The sequence below is a fragment of the Schistocerca piceifrons genome, chromosome 4, assembly GCF_021461385.2.
Source record: "Schistocerca piceifrons isolate TAMUIC-IGC-003096 chromosome 4, iqSchPice1.1, whole genome shotgun sequence".
NCBI lineage: Eukaryota > Metazoa > Arthropoda > Insecta > Orthoptera > Acrididae > Schistocerca > Schistocerca piceifrons.
In genome coordinates, this window is record NC_060141.1 from 794,382,667 (window position 1) to 794,388,631 (window position 5,965).

Below are 5,965 nucleotides of genomic sequence, written 5' to 3' on the forward strand. Positions count from 1 at the left end.
TTATATAAGTGATGGTTTTATTAACAGGTGGTTTCAACTGTACTTAACAAACAGAGTGCAAGGTATTGTGTGATTAATTCTGACCCCGTCGGAAATCACAGAGGGCGTACCACAGGGTTCAATTTGAGGTCCATTCCTATTCCCTATATGTGTGAATGATCCTCCACGTAACATTCAACATGCAAAATTGGTAATTTTTGCAGATGGTATTAGTCGTATAATAAACCCCATTAGACAGAAAGCAGCAGAAGAGTTCGTATATGGTATTTTACAAATAATAATTAAGTGGATCTCTGAAAATGGACTCTCCCTAAATTCTGAAAAAAAGACTACATTCAGCTTATGAGCAGGAATCAGTAACTAGGGTAAAATGCCCCAAATTTTTGGGTGTACGTATTGATGAAAACTTGAACTGGAAGAAGCATATTACTGAGCTTCTCAAACAATTTAATTGAGCTACTTTCGCTCTTCGTATAATTATGAATCTTGGAAACAAACGTATCAACCTTCTGACATATTTTGCATATTTCCTTTCAGCAATGTCGTACGAAATCACTTAGAAAGAAAGTAGTGATTGCATAAAAGCGAGCAGTAGTGTTCACCCATAGGACGTCGTGTAGGTACCTCTTCAATGAGCTACGCATTTTTACTGCGCCATCACAATACATATTTTCGCTAATGCAATTCGTCATATATAATCCATCACAATTTGAGAAAAACAGTGATATACGTACTTACAACACTACATGGAAAAATGACCTTTATTACCCACTATTGCACCTGTCAGTGGCTCAGACGGGCGTTGAACATGCGGCAATAAAACTTTTTGATCATTTGCCCCACAACATAAAATGTCTGATAGGTAGTGAAGCAAGTTTTAAATCCTACCTAAAATCATTTCTTCTGGACAACTCCTTCTATGCCATTTATGAATTTTTATTTATAAACTGGTACCAATTAGAAAAGTGTACTTGCATGAGAAGGACTAAAAGTAATAATATATCCTGTAAACTGATTCGTTCCACATCATTTTGACAAAATAATCGTACAGATGATTAAAGAAACACGTAAGTGACTAACTAACTAATTGAGTCAAACAAGATGATAGTGGCGGCTATTTTTTCACTTGTATCGGAAGAAATAAAGGTTTCAATTTTAATGCAGCTTGATATTGGTAATTAGTTGAGCTTAACTCGACCATAGGTCAATTAGTAGTTTGTGGGAGACTGTTGTTTGCATTTACTGGGACTACTTTAGCACTATAGAAAACACTACGAAACTACATTTACTAATCTGACCTACATTTCCTATAGAGTAAAGAAGACAAAAATAAATGACGCTGTATTGTGAGGGAAAGCCATATTTTCTTGTATGGATACATCTTGTGCTGATACGAATACTTTGATTCGTCACCACAGAGCTGGGCGTGTGATATTGAGACTATTAGGTATATATATAGATATCTTCTTTTAAAACTGTCCATGGGAGGGGGGGAAGAAGAGCAGCATAGTGCATATGGCTTACGGTCGCCTGTTCGAAGGATGTTGTACAATGGCAGGCGATAAAGTCAGGGACATTGTTAGTCTCTGGCCTCGTGCAAAATCGATCATTCTAGAGAACTTTTCAAGGATAAATTCTTGAGTCGTCCTACTGGGACGAACCAGTGCAGCAGGCTCCGTCAAAATGACCGCCGAAGAAAGGCCACGGGTTTTAGAGGTGTAACAAGAGCTCTCTCCACGCATACAGTTTGAGGCCAGACATGTCGTGCAGCCGTCTCCATGGAGACTGAGTCTCTGCTTCCGATGCTGGCTTCGTGTCGCTCTGAGATCACTGCCACCACAGCAACCCATATTTCAACAGGAAAGTAAACAATGCATTGTTCCTCCGTTATTTCCCAGACTGTAGTTCTGAGCATTTTTATCGTTAAGCTAGTGCATTGAAAAGCATTAAGATTATATGAAGTTTTTAATCAGAATTTGTTTGTGTGTGTAAACTCTCCTGCATACCCAAGCAATAAAACAGGTTCTGTGTTGCTACCATGCCACCACCACTCATTTCACAGTTCTGGAACCAATCAACGATCAAAATATTGCTGCAAGTAGGATCGAACCGCAGCCCTTTGACGCAGAGCATTTCTGTTTCAATTAATTTCTGCGGTTATCCTTTCAGAGGACTCGGCGAATTACATTAAACTAGGACCATATTTCATTCAGTTATTGCAGCTATCCACACAGGCACATCCTGTGGCATGAGTAATTATTTGTTTTCAACCGGCAGACGGGTGCTACCGCGTTATAAATATCGTAAATATGGTACCGGAGGAAATAGACCAGATGGCAAGCGTTTCTTTGTTTTACAGACCTGCCACTTCTATACTTCCACTAAACAAAAAGAAAGGAAAAAGATCAGAGTTCAGTATTAGGTAGTAAAGGAGATCATTAGAGACAAAACACACCTCTTCTTGCGCTGGGATTGTGACACACACTTCCGAAGGAATCTGCCCAATATTTGCCTTAAGGGGGTGCGTTCGTGGAAAACATACACTATTTAAAAGATGCTCCACATTCACAACTTTGAAGATACAGTAATGAAATTTTTAACATACTTTACATGAAAGTAACACATTTACTGTTAAGTTCCTTGTATTATACGTATTTAACTTTTTTTTTTAAAATTTAAAAATTTTGTTTTCAAAATATAATGTATGTACCTCTTTCTCAGGAACTTTTCAACAGATATCTACTACATTTTCTCAGTATAATATCTTTGCATTACCTACGCTCTTTCCATGAAGATTTTTGAATGTATAGAATAGGAGAATGTTAATAATTTTTTATTGTAATTCTGTAAGTGTAACATAAAATTAATGAAAAATTTCAAGCACTTTGCCCCATATCTCAGCTTACACTCAGAATTTCAAAATTTACTCTCGTGACAAGTTTATTGTGTTTATAGAAATAACTGTGCAAAATTTCGGAAGTCAAACCTTCTTACGTTCTGAGAAGAAGGTGCATAATCTTCAAAAAACATAAATTCAGGAAATGCATTTTGAAGTTCAACCAAGCCTTTTTCTTACGTCACCTGTTCAGAACGTCCCAGATTTGTACTTGGGTCCTCCTTTCTTTCAAGGCTTCACTTCTGGTTCCTTGTTTTCTGCCTTCTTTCCTTCACCAAGTCTTCAGCTGACTTTCCAGCTGCAAAGAGGGGCTGTAAATCTAATTATCTCAAGAAGTCTTCGGTCAAATTTCTTATCTTAGAGTCCATTCCGTCTAATACATTCATTCTCTCTATATCCCCGTAATTAAATACAATCACTACATCATAAGTTGCAGTTATGGCAACTGTAGCAGATGAAACTGTTGTTTTATGACATCGTTTCCATAAGAGTGAATTTAGGGACTCATTTAGATTCTTGGTTTTGCCATGAACACACTTTTTAGAAATTTAGCATCGGCCAGAAACCTGTAAGAGTGCTTGACAACAACAATTTGGAACCCTCTCCTTGTGAATGAAGAGTTGTTAGCCCCCTGCGCCTGTGTTGCTTCAAAAAGTGGGCATCGTGGGTCGGTCGCGTCATAGATTTATTTTTCACTTCGGAATCGGTTTCATCATTGAAACTTTGGGAATTATTGTCCATGAGTTCTACTAATAAATAAAAGAATAAATTGAAAATTGACGTTTTCGGTCAATTTCATGAAGGTCCCCTTTAAATGCTTCAGGGAAGCCGTGGAAAACCTAGACGAAGGTGGCGGAAAGCAGAATCGAACCCCCATCCTCAAGAATGCGAGTCCAGTGTCTGAAGTGCGGCGCTACCCCATTATTCTCAGCCGGGAGCTGCAAAATGTAGTAATTCTAAAACGACTTGCCTGGTACACGAGGCACAGTCAGGCTTGAAATGGATCCGGTTCCCGAAAATCGAGTTCCCTAAGCAGGTTCGTGTCGTGTAAGAGAAAGCTGTAAGATGCCGGACGAGGTGGGCCTAATGGCTGCAACATTAGGAGGGCCAGCAAGACAGAGAAAGCGAAAGTCGGCCGCCGGCGCCGAGACGCCGCACAGGGAAACGTGACGGTTGCCGGTCGGCCACTGGACGGAGAGGACCGGAAGAGTTGCGCTGGAGTTTGCAAAACTCTCGTAACGTGGACACCTGTTCTTCTCTGCAAACGACAGTACCACTTGTGTATGTGCGTAGCCCACTGCAGGGCCGAGGAAGTTCACGCGAAGTTACTGGAGGTCCGTTCTGGAACATGCCACGTTCAACAGCTCAGAAGAATTTAATGGAAACAGCTATACCCACTACGTGTAGGGACACGGAAAAAGTATCGACAGGCTTACTTTTTGGTATCGAATATTTTCTTTGACAGTTCACTTGGAATATCGTTGTTTTCGCGAGTCAACTTATTTCTTTCTTCCTAATTTTTAACAGTTTGGTCTGTAATGGAAATAAAAACGTTGCTTTTATATTATTCTGTGTAAAACTTTTGAAAATAGAGGGATTTTAGAAAACAGATAGATTTTAAAAAGCAGATAAGGAGAAATTGGTGCCAATAGAATCTCATCTTTTTATCATACCTAGGTAACGATACCTCAGGGCATTGTTATTTTTCTTTCTATATTCTTATTAGCGTTATGCTTTTCATTAGATAATGAGTGCATAACAGATGACAATAAACGACAAGGTTTGGTTTTTCTTATTCTGATTTGTGTACGCCATTTTAATAGATATTACATGTTTAAGTGCTTATAAAACGCTTACCAAATTTGCTGCTGATCATGCTGCATGTGTATCTGTGTCTGTGCTTGCATATGTGCGTGTTACCGCCGCTTCATCTCTAAAACTAAGGACGATCAATGTTTTTTTCTTCCTCTGTAGGTGCTGAAGAGGAATCAACTGTTTTTTAGAGGATGTCATTGCTGTGGCCGCCCACTTCATACACCATAGCGACTGTTGCATCGGCAACCCACTTCACGTCCAACCAACACGGGGTGCCTGCATCACAGGCCGTATATTCGCCAGAAAAAGCTATGTCGTCTGTGTTATCAACACAAATATTTACCGGCGGCCACAACACAACACCAGGTCTCCACCAACGGCGGACAGGGACCGTTACCTGTTCATAGAGCCTGCAGAACAGCTTCACCAGAGGTAGTAACTAGCCCAGAAACTACTTTGATACGCCAGGCAGATACCTCCACCAATGGGTTTTATAAGGCGGCGTTCTGCCAGCAAAAGGTAGTTTGACGCACCTCTTGGAAGGATACAGAGCTGCCGGCCCGATAGCCACGGCCAGACGCCTCTTCTAGCTGGCTGATCTCTTCTCAATGGACTTAGTATGGCCGACAAACCTCTTGGTATTGCAGAACTGTTTATTATGTTCGCTCCCCGTGATGAGTGGGGTCTTTTCTATTATTATTATTATTATTATTATTATTATTAATTGTTACTTTGAACTTATTACGATCCGCAGTTGGGCTCGAGTGGGTTGTTCTTTTCGAGATTGTATTATTGTCTCGCTTTGGTCTGTCCAATAAATTGTTTTTGGACCCGTGTTTTCCGCATTTCTATTCTGCTAATATTTAGTCATAGGCAACGGTCTTGCCACAGTGGATACACCGGTTCCCATGAGATCACCGAAGTTAAGCCCTGTTGGGCGTGGCCGGAACTTGGATGGGTGACCATCCAGCCGCCTTGCACTGTTGCCATTTTACGGGGTGCACTCAGCCTCGTGATGCCACTTGAGGAGCTACTCGACCGAATAGTAGCGGCTCCGGTCAAAGAAAACCATCATAACGACCGGGAGAGCGGTGTGCTGACCACACGCCCCTCCTATCCGCATCCTCAGCTGAGGATGATACGGCGGTCGGATGGTCCCGATGGGCCGCTTGTGGGCTGAAGACGGAGTGCTTTCTAATATTTAGTCATAAAATCCACTTACGTAATTCTGCCCGTGTTACCATTACCAAGCGC

General features: G+C 40.9%; 1 pseudogene; it reads left to right on the forward strand.

Moving 5' to 3' along the window:
* Positions 1-5,583: 5,583 nt before the first annotated feature.
* LOC124796526 lies at positions 5,584-5,700 on the forward strand (annotated as a pseudogene).
* The last annotated feature ends 265 nt before the right edge of the window (positions 5,701-5,965 follow it).